General features: G+C 44.2%; 1 protein-coding gene and 1 long non-coding RNA gene across 3 annotated transcripts in view; both read right to left on the bottom strand.

The window, feature by feature from the left end:
* Positions 1-19,994, bottom strand: part of PDE6D (phosphodiesterase 6D) — a 53,340-nt gene that overhangs the window by 26,912 nt on the left and 6,434 nt on the right. The window lies entirely within an intron of this gene.
* LOC140522231 (uncharacterized) lies at positions 6,799-15,429 on the bottom strand. The gene is made up of 2 exons (XR_011973255.1): positions 11,928-15,429; positions 6,799-8,775 (listed from the first exon to the last, which is right to left on the bottom strand). It is a non-coding gene; the product is annotated as an uncharacterized lncRNA (long non-coding RNA).

Genomic DNA, 19,994 nt, shown 5'->3' with positions numbered 1-19,994 from the left:
GAAGGCTTTTTATGCCTCTTTTTTTTTTTGGCCCCAACGTAACCAGGGTTACATGACTTGCCCAGGGTCACGCAGCCAGTAAGTGCCAAGTATCTGAGGCCAGATTTGAACTCAGGTCCTACTGACTCCAGGCTGGTACCGTATCCACTGTGTCATCTAGCTGCCCCCCAAAGAGGCTTTAAAAAATTTCTTTCAATTTTTATATTATCATCAGACTAAGGTAAAAGCCTAAGGAAAAATATCAATAAAAATTCACTTGTAGAGTAATAATAAAGACCTTTTTAGAGATTAGAACCCAGGTGGAAGGGACTCTCTCCAGATGCTGGAGGTGTTCAAGTACAGGACAGAACATAAGCGCAGGACTGGACTGGGACAGAAATGTATGCTACAAACAGGGACTGGGCTAACGGAGATAATCATTGGAAAGGGCTTAGCACCGTGTCTGGCCATTAAGGCCTGTTCTCCAGTCCCCTACCACTTTGTATGAATAATGATGATGACCAAAATACGCTGGCCTAACCCTGCAAGCTGGCTCTCCCTGGGGAACAGAGAACAGGAAAAGCCCCATGGCTAATAGGGGCAGGCCTGAGTGCTGAGCCTCTGCCCCCACCTCCTGGCCCTCACCTCCAGGCCAGTGTGTGCTAAGGACCAGCCCAAAGCAACATGACAGGAACACAGAATGTCCAACCTCCTCATTTCAGAGACTGTGGAACTTCAGGCCATGGAGGGTGCGTGACTCAGGCACCATCACACTGGTGCTAAATGGCAAAGCCAGAATGCTTCATTTAGCCTCTGGACTTACCGAATGGTACATGGATTTCATATTTTTAGCTGTAACTTACTATTTACTGGGTACAAAGTGTATTTAAAAACTGCCCCAAATCCATTATCATGGATGTCCTTTAAAATGAAGGAAATACCTGCTCTAAACTAAGTAACACGATTGAGAGATGTACAATTCAGTTTGGTTGGGGCCAAACCAAAAAGGGCAGAAACCACAGAGCAATAATTTTGTGGTCTAACATCTGACATGACATTGCAGGCACATTCTAACCAATGAACTCAAGGAAGGAAAAGCAGTGGATGAAACAAGGAATTGTAATGACCTCAGGGCAAATCCTGCCTTGGATCTTTACCCTGGGTTATATGGCTCTGGATAAGTCACTGGCCTGCAGAAGCAGGCCTCAATGAAGCTTCTTGGAATTCAGATCCTCCCATCGGAATGCTGTTTTCACCTTGGTCCTGTCCAAGAGGTCTTTCTCCTCCCCAGTGGAGTCTGGAATCATGATGGACAGAGATGACTCAACAGGGAAAACCTACTTCTTCATTTCAAATGGCAGGCGAGGGTTATTTTGGGGTCTCCCTCCTGGGCTTGTTGTGAAACTCTTATCCGCTCCGCTGATGCCTCCCATGAATCTCCTTTGCCAATAATTCAGGACTTAAACTCCACCTGTTCATTTTTTCTTCCGTGATTTAAACATCCCTTCCACACTGGCCAGAAACATACTTTCCTCCATGTTTGGACAATTCTCCCAGTTTTGTCCAAAGCTCACAGAACTGTGGAGAACGGCAGCATTGGTGCACACACATCCAAAACACTATACTGTTCTCCAAACAAGGAAACCAAAGCTCAAAATCAACTTCTAGCTCTTAGAATTTGGGGTCAAAGTGAGTTTTTTGTTTTGCCCCCATGAAAAGCACAAAGATTTCATCAGAATACCTATGACAGATATATGAGAACTTATATAACAGTCACACCTTGTATGGCTGTCAAATGCTTTGTTGTTGAGTCATTTCAGCCACGCCTGACTCTGTGACCTCATTGGGGGTTTTCTTGGCAAAGATACTGGAGCAGTTTGCCATTTCCTTCTCTAGCTCATTTTATAGATGAGGAAACCGAGGTAAAGAAAGTTAAGTGACTTGCCCAAGGTCACACAGTTGAGGCTGGATTTGAACTCAGGTCTTTTGACTCCAGGCCCAGTGCTTTATTCACTGCACCATCTAATGTGTAAATACTGACTACTGTTAACTGATGATCAACTTTTTATAGGTAAGAAACTGAAATTTAACACGTGTATTTTGAGACCAAAAGGGTTAAAAGCAGAATTGGGCAGGTGGTCAGCCTGCATATGTGGTGTAAATACGATGTCAGCCTCATTAAGGCTCTAAATATGAGCAGCTTGTATCACTACTCATTTCAGCACTAGCCTGCACTCTTCTCATTGATTTGCATAGAGAAGAAAGACAGATCCATACATCACAGGCAGACTACCGTAGTGCAGTAGTGTCAAACTCAAATAGACAGGGAGATCCCTGTCATGTAGACTTAGAAAAGCACAAATTAACACTATCTACACTGTACTGTACTTTTGTTTTGTCAAACATTGCTTAATTATATTTTACTCTGATCCAGAGTTTGACACCAGAGTTGATACCTCTGGTGTAGTGGATGAACCAAGGAATTGTAATGACCTGGGTGCAAATCCTGCCTTGGATCTTTACCCTGGGTTATATGGCTCTGGATAAGTCACTGGCCTTCTGCAGGCCTCAATTTCTCCAGATGTTGGACCTGCTGACTTCCCCTCTAGAATTTCCAGTTCTAATTCTATGATCCCATGATCGGACTCAGAGGTGACTGCTGTTGCCAAGGGCTCTAAATGTTAGACTTTCAACATCTGGACATGATAAGGTGCCTGTCACTACAATGTCTGACATTTCTGAGGGCTTTCCAGAGATGATCTCCTTGGAGCTGGGTGACACGATACACAGGCAGCTAACTCAGACACAATGAGGCCCAAATGTGCCAGGACAACAGCTCTGTGTGAGAACCAGGGAGGACTCTGAGAGGAGAAGCATTTGAGATGAGCTTCCAGCAAGCAAAAATAAGACAGAAAGACTCTCCAGGCATATAATGCAATGTAACCAAAGGGGTCACAGAGTATGTTCATAAGGTAGCAAGTAGTCCAGTTGGGTCATAGCAAAAACTCATCAGAGGGGATCTTGGAGGGGACTGATAATTAGATAAGGTTGGACTGTGATGGCCTGAGGAGGACCTTGAATGTCAGGCAGTTAGAAGCTACTGAGGATTTCTGCACATAGTCTGGCGATGGGATGAGTGGTGGAATGGGTGTGGTCAAAAGAAATCAGAGACTGTTCTGAGTATATCATCTGTTACCATTCTGTTCAGTAGATGCTGAGGGCTGTCTTATGTTGGAGCCTACCTTCTCAGAACAAGTATGCTAGGATTCAAAGGCTTCCATTTTATAATCCTGAGAACACACAGCTAACCTTCTATTTAAGGAGCCAAAATTACCTGTAGTTTCAAACTTTCCTATACAGATTCAGCTTGGGTTAAGACTGGACAGAGCACAAATATGACCAACAAGTCTTTTGCCAAGCTGGTCCCCACAGGTCTCACTGAAAAGTCCTCCAATTGTAGAATAGAGCTTATGTCCTTCTGTAAAGAAAGACCACTTGGCAAAAGTTGAATGGATTTGGACTCAGACATTTTGTCATTGGCATCACTTTCAACTTCCTGGAAGCCGACCTTGGATATGGAATCAAGACAAACCAAAATACGGCAAAACTGTTACTGAGCTACACAATCACAGGGCTTTGGCTCTGAAAGGGATAGCAGTGGGCATCCAATCCAACCTGTCTCTGAAAACCTGATAAATGGTCATGTGGCTTTGCCCGAAGACCCCTAGGCCTCTGGAGGCAGCCCTCTGGACTCTGGGACCACTCTGGGGAAAGGTTTCCTTCACATCCAGTCTTCTACAACTTCTAGCCAGTGCTCCTAGTGCTACCTATGGGGTCCAGTGGGACAAGGCTCATCTCTCTTCGACCTGAGAGCTTTCACTTTTTCAGGCCCCTCCAGGACACAGACTTTAAGTCCTTCCCCATTCTAGTTACTCTCCTTGAAGCAATTTTTAAAAATCCCGGCAGCCTGTCTTACACTGGAAGCCCTGACTTACTCAGAACTTAGTGCCAGGTAAGAGTCACCTAAAATTTCCTTCCTGTTCTGTTCTTTGAGAAGGGGGAGAATCATGTTTTCACCCAAGAACTGTTCTCATATAAATGGGCTCATTCTAAGCATCTGTTTCTAAGGCAGGGGCCGGCAGAGCAGAGTCACAGATCACCCCCAGAGACAAATGTGAGGCTCAGCACTGACTTTCTGAGGGAAGGAAGAAAGACTTTCTGAAAAGGAGGGCTGTTAAGCTTCCTTGGTCCTTCTCATTTCATATGGGTCTTGCTTCCTTCTAGAGCTGACTTAGTCTGGCTTTTGCCTCATGCAGCCATTCTGTGAAACCACAGAGTTTAATGCTGAGGTCAATGGAACAAACTGTGAGCTGAAAGAGATCTCAGAAGTCATCTAGCCTGGGTCTTTCACTTTACAGAAGGGAAACTGAGTCCTACTGAGACTTGCTGGAGCAGAGCTGGGTTTCAAACCAAGATCTCAGTTCCAATTCTAGCTACTTTTCCCCACTGCTTCCCCCAGTACTTGTAGCAAGCTAGGGCTTTTTTACCCCAAAGGTGCAAATGCATATTTATATTTCACCTTGCTGATTTTTATTCAGGACGTAAGCACAGAACATGTTGAATATACAAATGTCTTCCAGATCTCCCTTCAAGAACTGAGGCCAGCGGCAGACCCATAGCAACCTCACTCCAGGAATTAACTTGTTGTACACAGTTGTCCAAGCAGCTCTGAACCTGCCTCCAGGTATCCATCATCAGGCTCATGTTTCTCCAGCTTTTCCACCAGGATATCAAGAAAGACTCTATAAAACGTGTCCCTATCCAACTGTGAGCTGAACCATGTCATTTATCTCTTTAGGTGCCAGCTTCCTCATTTTTAAAATGAAAGGCTGGACTACACAATCTAGAAATAAAAGGATTTCGAACTGGAAAGAATCTTAGAGATCATGTAACAGCACTTGCTTTCCACAGAAAGAAAAAGGCACCCAGAGAGGTGGACTCAATCCCCCAAGGTTATACAGCAGCTGAAGGATATACTGGGCCTCGACCCCAGTGTTCTGTCACCTTTTCCCCAAGCTTTCAGATTCATCTTTCCACCCACTCTGTCCCTAGAACTCAGTCCACAAGATGCTTGGGAACCACAAGGCAGCCAAAGAGCAGAGGCTGTTACAAGTGAAGAGCTGCCTCCCATTAAGTCCCCTGAAGGGCCCAGGAGAAAAGCCCAGAGGAACAGGTCTCCCCAGGCACCACCTGCAGGAGTCAACAACATGTTGCTTCCCTTCATGCTTGGAGAAAACAAAACAAAAAACCCTGACTTTGGATGCTCCTGCATAAACACTGGCCTCTGTAACACTCTTTATGTTTGTAAAGCACCAAGAACTTTCTATCAAAGATGCTGAAAGAAATGAGAAGATGACAGGGCTTTTGCTTCAAGGACTACTTTCTCTGAAAAACTAGATTTAGTATCAGTAAGGTTTTTAGAGAAATGAATGAATAAAATATTTAAGGCAAATAAAGCACTTAATTATACTGCTTCTGGACCTGCCTTTCCCTTGACATTTTTAGAAACTGCAACCTAATTTTGGATGTAAAAGCAGAGAGAGGGGAAGCTCTCTGAGGGCAGGACCTATCTGGTTTCTGCTTTGGGAACCCCGGGCACAACACCTGGCACTGGGCATGTGCTTCCCCCCCTTTGTGGAATTCAGTTAAACATTCCCTATGGAGCAACTGATTCTGAAGACTTGAGAGTTTCTGTTTACAAATACAGAACAGAAAGTTAAGGACTTCAATGACAAATAGAAAGAATTAGGCAGTTTCTGCTGCTTTGGGCTTGTGAGACCATGACTTAAGAAATATGACTATAGTACAACACTTGGTTTCATTAGACACTGATTGTGGGTCAGCATAGGAAGGAGGTGTCGTGCCAGGCACTTGTGAGGGTCCCCACCATCAAGGGAGTGCGAACAGCTGAGGGTTTGACTGGGAGTCCAGAATATCTGGGTGTAAATTGCACCTCTGACACCAGCTGTGTGACTCCAGCCAGGTTTCTTAACTTTTCTGAGGCTCAAATTCCTCATCCGTTAAATGAAGGCATGGGTTTTGATGGTGCCTAAGGTTTCTCCCGTCTCTAACTACAAGAGGAAGGTGCAAAATAAGTAGAACACATAGGGATGTGGCATCGGAAAGAGCCTTTTAAATGTCAGAGTGGAAGAAAGAGGGCTGTGGGATGGGGGGAACTTAACTGCTTGTTAACTTAAAAAAATGAAATATACAAGAGAGAAAAGAAGGCTAGACATGAGCTGAATCTGTTATATATGTAAGAAAACCAAGCTTGGTAGCTTCCTGTACAATCCTTTTGTTGTACCATGCCCATTTATTTCTAGTGTCTGAGTTCAGAATAAAAATAATAATAAAAACTGAACAAATAAATGCTTCAGAGCACTGAGTGCTGCCTGGCCCAGCATTCTACCAAGCACATCCCTTCTGTAACAAGGCTACAAAAATCTTTGTACCATTTCTGACTCCTAATTACTGCCTACATCAGAATCCTTCATTTTCTGCGGCAAGTCAGAAAAAAAATTAAGTGTTTGGAAACAGAAAAGTTACCTGAAATGAATGATTTCTTAATGGCCCAAGCTAATGACATTTTCTCTGTCCTCGTCCTTGTCCTCCTCGTATTAGGTATCTGGCCCTGCTGAGCCCCTTTTCCTGCTGGGTACTATCTTCTTGTCCAGTATCCTTTGCTTGATCTTCACCCATGTCACTAACTGTAGGTGCCCCCAAGGCCTGGGACTCTCTTCTATTTTACTCCTCTCCTTATTTCATTTGGTGATCTCTTGTCTCCAAGAGGTTCCATTAGCATCATCCCCTTTATACAGGGCAGTCCCAGATCTGACTCTCCAGCCCTAGTGTCTCTCTATTCCAGGCTGCAGGCTCACATCACCAGCAGATGATTGGACATATCTAACTGGCTCAGAGACATCTCCAATTCAGCATATTCCAAGTAGAACTCCTCATCTCTCCCTTCCTCACTCAAGCCTCCCTCCTTTCCACTTCCCTTTACTAACATCTAGTCACTCGAAACCATCTCCAGTTCTACTCTTACTCACTCCACGTGTCCAATGAGGTGCCAAGTCTCATCATTTCTACCTTCCCATCTCTTCCACTCACACAACCCAGGGCTTCATCACCTCTCACCTGGACCACCACCTTTAGTCTCTCTCCACTTGCATCCATCCTCTGTTACGAAAACAATTTTCCTCAACTACAGCCCTGACCATGTCCCTCTCTAATCAATCAACTCCCTATTACCTCCAGGATTGAATTTAAAGCTGTAACAACCTTGAGTTCCTCCCAGAGTCCTCAGCCTTCTCCAACACCCCTCCCCCAGTGGCCTGCTCCTCCATGTGCTATACATGCATCTTGCACATACACAGTCACCTCCATTAGGATTTAAGCTCCTTATAGACTTTCCTTATATCTCCCAGCACTGGTCATAGTTCCTGATACTCGCTAATCATTTAAGAAAAGTTTGGCAACTGAAGATATTCCAAAACAAGAAACTAACATGTGAAAAGATGGAAACTCTTGCCTCGATCTCAGCATGCCCTCAAATCTCAGGAATCCTGATGGTGACAAACAGCCCCAGAAGCAGGAGAAGTCAGGAGCTGATTCACGGCTCACAAATCTTGGATTAGTCTTTTCTCTCACTTTCTGTTCCCCTTTCTCTGCTTCATTCCTTTTCAACTGGGCCAGAGGCCATAAGGTAGCACCTTGCTTTGTTTTACAAAAACGGTGAGCTTCTTCTGTTCAAAATTGTGTCTTCTCATGAACTGGTCCGAAACTAAAAGATGGGTTTGTTAGAGTTTAGTAGTTTCTAATTTCAACTGAAATAACAATTAAAAACATTGAAAAATAAACTCTCAGTGATTTTTTTTGGGGGGAGGCAATTACAGTTAAATGACTTGCCCAGGATTACACAGCTAGTAAGTGTCTGAGGCTGGATTTGAACTCAGGTACTCCTGACTCCAGGGCCAGTGCACTATCCACTGTGCCACCCAGCTGCTCCCTCTCTCAGTGAATTTTGAACAATATGAATAAACATTTAAATTTAGCAAACCCAGTCCTCTATAATAAATTTCATGTTCCTACACTAACCAAATGACTTAATCTCTGTAAATGTTCTGCTTACTTTTCAGATTTCCCCTCCTTTTCATTTCTCTCTGAGGAAACCTCCTCCCCAACTTTTCTTTCTCCTTGATTCAAACTTTAAAGAAAATTTCTTTCTCAAATCTGTTAGTCTGCTGTTTACAAAAGCCAGAAAAGATGGCCTGGAGCAGTCTCTGGAGACAGCCACCAGTGTCACTTAATAGCAGCCTTTGGAGAAGGAGCCTTCAGCTCCCCACAGCATGGCGCCAGGTCTCTTGGAGATGTAGGTCCTCCCCATCAAAAAGAGCAGAGGGAACATGGGGAGAGATGGGAAAGTCATCTAAGCAAGGCCTTTAGCCCACTTTCTGCCAATACTCCCTTGGTGCCCTGGCAGGAGAGGAAAAGAGAAAAAATTCCCCAATTATTTATTTAAGTTTCTTAATTTTCCAAAACGGGGCAAGGGCTATCATAGTACGCTAGCAAAGGGCTGGACCCCAGCTCCACTACCAACTCACTGTGTGGCCCTGGACAAGTTAAGGGCTCTAGGCCTCAGGTTTCTCAACTGTGAAATGGGGAGAGATGATGAAGAGACCCAGAGAAGGCAGAACTGTTCAACTCTTTATTTTGCTTCCATTCATTGCGAAGGCCCTGGAAAAGACAGAAAAATAGTGGCCAGTAAGGTTTGGTACCTAAGATCAGCAGGGAGACAAGACTTCTCTGACACTTCTGGTCTCAGGTGCTGAAAGAAGTGGCCAATGGGGCTACTAAGTACTCAAGGCACGCCATAAGAATGGGGCAGTTCTCTAAAAAGGGAAGGGAATGGGGCCTGAGAAGTACAGAGGCTTGTGACTCCTGGAAAAGTTCTAGATTATTAAAGAGATGGTCTGTGACAATCTAGAAAAGGCAGCAGCAATCATAAAGAACTGCCATGGTACAGGCAAGAACAAAGCATGTCCAAGTTCAAATCCAGCCTCAGACACTTACAAGCTGTGAGACCCTAAGCAAGTCACTTAACCCTGTTTGCCTCAGTTTCCTCATCTGTCAAATGAGCTAAAGAAGGAAGTGGCAAACCACTCCAGTACCTCTGCCAAGAAAACCCCCAATGGGACCACGAAGAGTCTGACACGACTGAAAGTAGCTGAACTACAACAACAGTAAGTCTTTGAAAGGACTCTAGTAATAACATGCTGACTGTCCTATGGAAGCAGGCCCCAAAGAACCAAATGGGGAGGGGCCATGTGTGGTCGCTGTGAAGAGGCATACATAGGAAAGATGAAAAAAAGAACTTTCCACCAAACAGAGTCTGGACCAAAGTGGAATGAGCTGCAGGAACCTCCCTTTTACTGAAGGTACTTGAACAAAAGCTCAATGACCCCTTGTTGGAGACGCTGCATTCCTGAAGAGGACATCATGACTTCAGGAAGGTGATTTAAGTGGATTTAAGTGGATTTAAGTGAGAGAAGGCTGTGCAGGCAGACATCACAGTAAGGTGGAGGAGACAGAGTGCGGAATTTAGAGGTTCAAGTCCATCTCAGACTTACTAACTATGTGACTCTGGGTAAGTCAGGTAATTTTTCTCAGCCTCAGTTTTCTCCTCTATGAATTAATTGGTAATAATCATCCCTACAGCACTTAACTCCAGGCTACAGTGAGGCTCTAGCACTCTGCCACACAAATGCCAGCCATCAGTATGACTGCTGTGGGGGCAGCCAGCCGCTGAGGTCCTTTCCAGCTCTGGGAATCCCAGGAGGACTCAGAGGAGGGAGTCTGAAGGTTATCTCCTAACCTGCTATTAGCCTCAGTTCCAGGAGATCACTTTGGCCTCACTGTTACCCATTTCCATGCCTTTCAAACCATTTTTTAACATGAGAAATGTTTCCTATGTGACTTCTCCATTCCTTCTTCAAGTTTTTCATCAGAACTTGCTTCTTGGGAAAGTTTTTTCTAGACCTGCTTGAAGAGAGCTGACAAGAGACAGAAAATTAAACCCCCTGGGCTTCCTGCCCTCATCCATTGCCTCCCTTTGAGCACGTTCTAAGCACTGCCAATCAGATACTTTCAGAATCACAGAATATGAGAACTGAAAGGGCCTCAGAGGCCACCTAAACTGAGCCCTCCCTGAAGCAGGAATCCCTTCTTCACCACTTCCAATAAACATCTGTCTGGCTTCCAGAATTCCTCACCCAGCTGACTCCACTTTACAGTAGCCACAATTATTAAGTGTTGTTCCTTGTGCTGAGCCAAAACCTCTCTTCATATCTTCTATGTTTGACTGGATCTACTACAGGTTTACATGATCTAATCCCAACTGAAGACTCAGTGTGTCTTCCTTTTACTCTCCTCTCACTGACTTTCTATTGTGCTCCCCATTGCAGTTTCTAAACACTCTCCTCTACTTCCCTTTCAGGAGATCTCTCCTCCTCCTCCCCTATTCTAGACTTCCCAAGCCCGCCATTGTCCCTCATGCCCTCGTGTGCTCCTGCATCTCATGAAGGAATGGCTCTTTTCCCCACCAAAGCCAACACATTTACTTGCGCCCTCAATCCCACTGCCCCTCACCCTCTCTTTATCACCTCCTTCTCGAAACTTCAACCTCTCCTTAGCCATGGGCTCCTTCCTTAGCCATGGCCTATACACATGCCCAGGTTTTCTCTCGACTTCACAAAGCGTTTATACACGATCTCTCCACTGTCTCTCTTCCCACTCATGTCTCATTGCTCTGTAATCTGCCTTCCACCCTCACCAACTCACTAAAATTGCTCTTCGGAGTTACCAAAGAACATGACTGTGAACTCCAACAGTCAAGGATCCATTAAAGTTCAAGCATCAATTTCACTTTCTTCCATTCAGCCCATCATTTTACAAAGAGCTTGTTGGATCCAAATTCTTCATTTGGTGTATTAGCTATCCTCCCACCCAGCTGCATCTCATCTGTACATTTTCTCAGCGCACCATGCATGTTTTAATCCAAGTCCCTGATAAAATCACTGCGGAGATTAGGGCCAAGGACAAAGCCCTACAGAATAGCAATAGAGTTGACACTAATACACTGATTAACATACTTTGGGTACACTTGATTCCAAATTTGCCCATTATCCCCCCTGCATCTCTCAACCTCATCTAGAAGGACACCATACAGCTTTAGAGAAAGCCTTACTATAATCCAGATATTCTATGGCTAGGTCATTTCTTGACATGACTGTTAACATATTATTTTTCTGGTAACGATAACAACAATAGCCACTTACACATAACACTCTCCTTCACATATATCACTTCATTTGAGTCTCCCAACGACGCTGTGGACTAAGTTCTACAGCTAGTGTAGTTCTTTTCACTTTAGGGTTGAGGAAACTGATTCCTGAGAAGCAGGATCTGAGCCCTGGGCTTCCTGACTCCCAGTCCAGCACTCTATTCACCTTGCCTGCCCAGAGATTCAATAAACTTAGGGGGAAGGACAATTCTAAAGTTTACATGATGCTCAGCTCCAAGAATAATGCAAAAAGGTTGAAGGACAACAGGCCCCGGGGGCATAAATAGGCCATTTCTGCACTCACTAACCCATTTAAATTCTGAAACCACCAAGTAAAAACAACTAAGGTTTTCAAAAACAAAGTCAGTTCTGCTAGACTCTTCTGTCAGTGGTTTGAAACAGGGACACAAGAACAAAGGCAGAAGAGGCCAGAAAGCTGGCTTTAGATAGCAACCATTTCAGACTTGAATGCGATAGAGAACAACAAAAATGGGCTTTGTTTCCAGTTAAATATTTAGAAAGAGATCCTTTCTGGAAGCCAACCTACCTTGTCTTTTGTTTTCACTGCTTTCTGTGACACTAAGAAGTGACGCCACTGTGTCATAATGTAGTCTCCAGCTCATGACCTACAGGGGCGAAAGCACTGGACCTGAGTTCAAATCTAGTCTCAGACATTTAGCAAGTCAGGGACAAACCTGTTTGCCTCAGTTTCCTCAACTGTGAAGTGGGGATAATAACCACATCTACCTCCCAGGGTTGTTGTGAGGATTAAAGGCAATAATGCTTGTAAAATGCTTAGCACAGCACCTAGCACACAGTAGGTGCTTTGAAAACGTTAACTATTAATAGGCTGCTGTGGAAACAACATCAGCTTGGCTCACACTTCTCTTTCAAGGACTTTGATGTTTTGGTAACCCTGACAGCGGCTTCCCCCTAAAACTGCAGCATCAGAGGGTTACACATATGGAGCTGGAGGAGCAAGTAACTTCTTGAGGAACAGGGACTCCTCCTGTCTTGTCAGGTTTGTTAATACCAAGCCTTTCTCCCACACTGACTTCGGCTCTGCTGTCTTCTCCTGCTTACTGGGGCCAACGTGAGAAGCTACAGATAGATGGATCTCTGGGAAACTAGAATCCAGTCCACTTGAAACTTAAGTCCTTATGACAAGTGAATGTAATCCACTAGAGACGTCCTCACGAAACAATGCCTGGCCAGAGCAAAAATACCATACTTGGAAAGAACACAGTCGACATTTGACCTAGCCTGGGAAACAGTTAAGGCAAGTAGTTTGTTAAACAGAACAAGATCACTATTTGAACCATGAGAAACAATCTTCCAGTCACTGACAAAATCAAACAGAAAGAAATTCTCCTTTATCTAAGGGGTTTAACACTCCAGGGACATATTCAATTGGGCATAAGAGATTGGGTAGAAACACACTGGAACAGACACACCCAATGAGGAGCCCTTAGGGACTGCAAGGGGCTTGGCAACTTTATTTCCCCAAGAAAAGCTAGTGTAGTGGTCTGTCCCAGGGGTCAAACTATGGGCTCTCCAGAGGCTTGGCCACTGATTTTTCAGATTAAGAAGCAAATCATTTAATTTGGTGACATATGGAGGTTCCCTTGAGCCATGTATACCATCCGTATTGAGAGATTTCTAAAGGTTTATGATCGGAATATTTCCTACTTTAAAAAAGAAACACTGGGTTGTAGAAGATGATGAATCTGTAAAAAGTCTTCAATTCAGAAAAAAAATTAAGCCATAGACATCTCATTTTAAGGAGATACACAAGTTTTGGAATGCTATCATCTCATGTGGCCTGTATTCTCTGCTGCCACCCCCATGCTCAGTGTTTAGACCTGAGGTGTGTTGGGGCATCTCAGTACAGAGCAAACAGCTTCATGGGAGCAGTGCTTCTACCAACCACTCAGACACTTTAGAAAAGCCCATCACTTCCTAATGGAAACAGACCCAGGACTTTAAAACAAGTGTAACAACAACATTGGTGAGGACTCTTTCTTTAGGATGGCCTAGTGCATAGGGCACAAGCCTGAACACCAAGAATCAGGTTCGAGTGCTGCCTTTTTGTCACACACTGGCTGGGTGACTCAGCCTTTCAGTGCCCCAGGGCACTCTCTGAAGTATCCTTTGCAGAAAGGTACCCACCCACACTGGGAGGGAGGGTTTGCTCACAAGGAGTTCCCCATCCCAATGAAAGTCTCTTTCTTACTGATTACTCCATTTAATCCTCACAAGCCCTGGAGGAGACAGGGAAGGTATCCTCACCCCCAAGTTGGTGGTGAGAAGACCTCGACCTCAGTCTTCGAGAAGTATTCACTCTCCTTGCCTCTCTGCATCCAATTATGTGCCTGCTCGCTCTCAAGACGCCACCTCCCAATTTCAGGCTCTCAGCATCTCTCCTTCAAACACTAACTTCTTCACGTAGGCTCCCCACCTCCAGCCTCTGCCTTGCCAATGCCTGTTTGCTAAAGGTGCCAAATAATCTACCTAAAGAACAAATCTGGTTATTTCCCTATTCAAACCTTCCATGGTTCCCTATTACTTAGAGGCTAGAAACACCTCAGGCTGGCACTGAAGACCCCCTCCATCTGGCCCCCACCTCCCTTTTCAGCCTTATTTTTGCCAGCCTCTCTGTGAGCCACCTCCTCCTCCTCCCTATCCCTGCCCAGGGGGATGCACTTTGTGAGGAGCTGGTGAAATAAAAGCACAAAGGCATTTCAGTTCCTTCTATAGCACCAGAACTTGCTCCCTTCTCTAAGCTCGGACAGACCTGCCCCAGATGAGTGGGGTCATTACCTGGATGCTGTGAAGGCTGCCCTGATCCCAAAGAGAAGCCTGAACCAGGCCCTATCGAAGCTGTGCTCATGAAGTTCTGGCTGTGCCCACATTTCTGTGATTTCTCAGAGAGCCACTTCCAAAGGGAGAGGGAGGAAGTACTGAAGGAGGTGGGTGATCAGCTAACCACCAGATGCCATACAAACAACTGGGCTGCAAGGTTGGGCCAGGCCAGGTCTCACCAAGGCATTCAGAATGAAGCATGACCAGCCCCTAGGCCTTTTCAGACTGGCCTGGAAGCCTTCTCAAGCTCTGCCCCTGTACCAGCTCTGAAGTTAAGTACAGGAATAAAACTTTCTTGCAACACCTAAAGTATGAACACTTTGAGCTCATCCCTCCAACTGTAAGCATTCTCTCCCCACCCAAAGATTTCTGGAGCCACTGGTCCCACTTTCTTTTCTGTGCCCATCATGCCCTTACTGGTATTAGACTCACCCGTATCCAGGTCACATTCCTCTCACCTCCAGTCAAATAGACATTTGTTGCAGACAGCAACGTCGCTAGAACTCCTGCACCTGGCCCACTAGCTTATGCGGGTTTGTTCCCCAACCTGTGATTTCCCTAGTAGAGGATATCAGGAAACTCCCTGTGCCAATGGTGATGGGCTACTTCCCTGCATATAATCACTGAGGAGTTAAGGGACTTGCTTATTGAGGGTCCCAAAGCCCAGATGTCTGAGGAGAGGTCCACAGCCAGATCTTCCTGCCTCTGAGGCTGACTCTTTGCCCACTAGGCCTTTTGCAAACATGGGCTGAATTTACTGCATTTGAACTTTTCGAAGCGAAGTGAAGGCTAGAGTAGGTGGCAGAACCAATGCGAAGCCTCGGTCCTTGGTCAGACCCACACTGCCTCCAGGCAAGACCTGTGGGGCATTCTAAGTCTCAGTTTACCCTTCAATTTCGATCACTTGGCAGTGACCTACCCAAGAACCCAGATGACCACAGAGGCCTTTCCTCCAGGTGCTTTGGCAGCTATTTCATGGGCTGCTCACTCCCATCCCTGCATGATAATACATCTGCATTATTAACTCTGTGCATTTAAAGGAAAGGTTTCCAACTTCTCCATATAGTATAGCAATTGCTTAGAAACAAACTGAACCCTTTGGGTTCCAGGTAATGTTGTCTGCTTTCATTCTATCAAATTACAGAATGCTCAGGACATGGGTTCTCTCCCTCCCCCCGCCCCATATAATTTTTAAATGTTCTTTTTCTCCTAACAAAAGAAATCACACTTCCTAAGTGGAATTCTGCCCCCCCCCCCCCATCCTAGATTGGGCATTTTGCAGTTCCTTTTATTCTGGTTTCACACATGCTGCTTACACCAAGATTTCTAAACCAAAGGGAAGTAGGTAATCTCCTTACATCTCATATGCACATAAGGAAAGAGCAGGTAAGGCCAGATTTCCTTGACCATCTGGCTAGCAAAAACAACAGGTCCTGGGCTGGAGAGTCGCTCCAACAATTCTCTTCAGTACATCTGCTTTAACCAGTAACTACGATTTTTACTGGTCCAGAGATTACAGGCTTTTTAACTTTTCTGCCACTGAATTAATCAAACTCAGACAGAGCTCCAGCAACATTCAGTCTTCTCTATAACAAAAACAAAAGCATCCCACATGGGAACAAAACCAAAAAACAAAACAACCCAGTATCAAAGATTGCTCCAAACTTTTCCTGGGCCTTAGGCGGGATTTTAGGAAGTCAAGGAATATATGTATGCCTGAAGCAAAACCTAACCTCCAACCAACGTCAATTCAGCCTCTCATAATCTTAAACCGTATTTTCTTATTCACGGAATAATTTTTAGGGCTGGCTATCAGGCTGGCCAAAATCACATGAGAATAAATGGAACAATGTCTTTGAAAAGGAAGGCCCCAGTCCTCCTGGCCTTTCCCCTGGGGACAAGGCACAATCACACAACCAAGAACACAACCAAAATCAATCCATGCCTACAAAATGCTTCTTTTGTCTTAAGGCACTAGGGAATCACAGAATGTTTCTGAGCAAGAGAAACAACTCAGTCTGATCTGGCAGTTGTATATAACAATGGGGGGAAAATGAAATAGAAATGGGGCCACCAGTCCCTACAGTGGACTCTGCAGCTGCAGATGGCCTTAGTTTTCAAATGTAATGTTAATATGTCTTGTATTTTCATTTCTTCGATGAACTCCTTCCCAGTTACACTGAATCTAGTTGGAGAGGCAGTGGGGGTGGGGATACAGGCCACGGCTGGCCTGACTGGAGTTTGACACCTTTTTCTAGGGAGAATGAGCACCAAATTGGGAAGATGGAGAACAGTATTAAGGATGTCCCACCAGTGACAACGGCAGCACATCTGGATCATGACTCTCAAGCCTCCAGGGCCTTGCTGTAGCAGGAAGGCATCAAACACCAAAGAAACATGGGCAGGAGGAGCAACCTGACTAGGCCAGGAGCATGCAGACGAGGGAGGCCTGGGGCCCACATGACTGCTCTCTTGAACTCTGGGGTACCAGGGTGCGACCCCATGCAGGGTGTGAAGAGTGGGGAGAGGGTGGAAGCCTTCGGCAAAGGGGTTTTCAGGCCACCTGGAAGACCCACCCCTGCCTTTATCCCCCAACATCTCCTTCTGGGTCCAGGAGCAGTTATAACCTCATCACCACACAGACACCCAAAGCAGCAGCTACCACAGGCACCATCCCCCACCCCCCAACCTCATTTCCCCATATCACCTCATGGCTGTGGCAGACAGCTTTCAGAGGGTGGGCTCTGACTAGTAAGAGAAAGCCTGAATATTATACCAGACAACACAATTTTAAGGTACCAATTCTCAAAGTAACTGAAAGAGGGGAGAATGCTAAAAAAAACCTGGGGAAAAAAATCATGGATCATATTACCAAAAAGGAGAGAGTTAATAAATATTTATTAAGTACCTACTACGTGCCAGCACTGAGCTACACACTAAGAGACAAAAGTTCCTGCCCTCAAGAACCTCACATCCTAACAAGGGAGACAACCAGCAAACAAATATATACAGTATAAAGCAGAGATAATTTAAAAGAGAAGTCGTTGGAATTAACATCCAGGAGAAAGAGGTGATCAAGAAAATATCAATCACCACAGACCCATAAAGAGTGTGACGAGAGGCCTGAATGGTCCAGAAAAATCAGTGAGGATGAGGACTGAGAAGAGCATCCGACGAGGCCATGATGAAGAAGGAGACTCTTAGAAAGTCCTGCCCAGTTAGGAGCACCGCACAACACTGGGAGGATGCTCGCCTTTGCTCCTTTGGCCAAGCGTAGCTCAAGGTTTTGGCTTGACTCTGCTTATTTAGTACAAGAAGGTGGGGGGGGGAAGTCGGAGTCTATAGAATATGCAAGTAATGTTTAAAAAAAATCAAGAAAGCTTTTTTTAAAAAGACTTCACTGGCAGTCTTTGTGAGAGCAGTGTCTGGAGTGTGGGACCGCTAGAAACCAAATGACAAGGGAATGAAGAGTGTTCAGTAAAGGTAGCAATAACGAGGGCAGCAGTGAATGGGAGGACACAGTTGTGGAGACATCTGAACACACAGTGGAAAAGAAGCCCGGAGCGAGGGAAACCCTCAGAGCATTCTGTTACAAAATCCAGTCCAGTCTCTTAGCGCTATTCTTAAAAATCATTAACTATATTTCTTCCTCAAAGTTCTGAAGCAGAGGGCTAGGGGGCACCATAATGCACAAAGCGCTGGGCATGGAATAAGAAATAACACAAGTTCAAATCCAGACTCTAACACTTACTTATGACCTTGGGCAAATCACTCAATATCTGTCTGCCTTAGTTTCTTCAGTTGTAAAATGGGGATCCTAGAAGCACCTACCTCACAGAGTTGCTGTGAGGATCAAATGAGACACAAATTGTAAAGTGCTTAACCTGGAATTAAAAACACTATTGTGGTTTTTTTCACTGAGGTTTTTTTTTTATGAAAGAAATGTTTAGGAGGAAGTCACCAAGCATATTAATTTAGAAACTTCCGGTGTTCCTATACTGCTGAAGATACAACGGGATGATAACTAGTGAATGGGATAGCCCCTTCCCAAGAATCAGCAAAGTTCAGAAGTCCAAGAGCAGGCTTCCCAAAGCAAAGGAGCAAAAGGCCAAATGTCACTTTAGGGTGATTAAATCAAATAGAAGTTTATAACATTTGGCTTGATGATTACATAAAATTGAAAAGGTTCTGCACCACCAAAACCATGGCAGCTACTGTGAGAAAAAAAGCAGATAAATCAGCAAAAAAATCTTGGTGGCAAATTTCTCTGATAAGGATCTCATTTCTAAGATCTATAGGGAACTGCTTTAAATTTCTAAGAATTAGAGCCATTCTCCAATTGATAAATGCTCAAAGGATATGAGTAGGCAGTATTAAGAGGAAGAAATCCAAGTTTGTTATAGACAGATGAAAAAATGTTCTAAATTACTAATAATTAGAGAAATGAAAAATTAAAACCACTCTCAGTTTCCACCTCATACTAGTCAGATTGGCAAAGCTGGGAAAAAAAAAAAGGAAAATGACAAATGCTGGAGAAACTATGGGAAAATAGGTACATTAATGGAGCTATGAACTGGTCCTGCAATCTGGAACCATCTCCCAAAACTAGTAAACTGTTACATATATCCTCTGTCCTAATACTGTTACTAGGTCTATACTCCAAAGAGATCAAAAAAAGAAAAAAGGGACCAATACGTACAAAACTATTTATAGCAGCATTTCTTTTTTGGGGTGTCAAAGAATGGGGAACTGCGAGGAAGCCCATCAATTGGGAAATGGCTGAAAAGGTTGTACTCCAAGAGTGGGATGGAATATTAATTATAGCTAGCATTTATATTTGGTTTTAAGGTTTGAAAAAAACTTTACAAATATAATCTCATTTGATCCTCAAAACAACCTAGGGAGGCAAGTGTTATTATCATCATTTTACAGATAAGGCAACTCAGGCAAACAGAGGTTAAGTGACTTTCCCAGGATTACACAGCTAATAAGTGTCCAACGCAGGATTAGAACTCAGGAGTTTCTGACTCTAGGCCTATGGTTTTATCTACTGCGTGCAGTAAAAAATGATGAAGGGATGGTTTTAGAGAAAGCAAACCAGACTTATTTGAACTGATACAGAGTGAAATAATCTGAGACAAATTTATACCAGAATAACAATACTGTAAAGACAAACAGCTTTGAAAGACTTGGGAATGCTGATCAATGAGACGACCAACCAGGACTCCACAGCTCACGATGAAACCAAGTGCTCACCTCCTGACAGAGAGAACAGACTCAGGAGGCAGACAGAGGCATATTTTTTTGGACACAGCCAATAGGGGAATTTGTTTTGCTTGGTTACATAGGTGTGTAACAGGGATTTGGTTTTTCATACTGTCTCAATGAGGGGAAAGAGAAGTGGGAGTGAGGAAAAGTAGACTTCCATCAGGGAAAAAAGTTTAATTAATTAATTTAAAACCAGGAAACAAGAATTATGTGCAAAAATGTTTTTTCAGGATCATCACAATTCAAGTTTAGCCTAACTCAAGAAATAATGAAAGACAAATTTAGCTGCATTTATTTTTCAAAGTGCCTGATATGTTTTAAAGTATGATATTACAGATCACTGTATGACCACCGATAAAAATATGACCACATCACACTGGATTCATCACAATGGTTTTACTCTAACTCATCATTTATTTTGCAGCACTATTTCTTTCTTCCCCCACAGTCATTAAATATTTTGTTTCCAAAGGATGGAGATCGG

Source organism: Notamacropus eugenii, chromosome 2 (genome assembly GCF_028372415.1).
Source record: "Notamacropus eugenii isolate mMacEug1 chromosome 2, mMacEug1.pri_v2, whole genome shotgun sequence".
In the NCBI taxonomy this organism is placed as follows: Eukaryota; Metazoa; Chordata; class Mammalia; order Diprotodontia; family Macropodidae; genus Notamacropus; species Notamacropus eugenii.
Note: the sequence above shows the minus strand (reverse complement) of the source record. Positions and strands in the feature narration are given on the sequence as shown.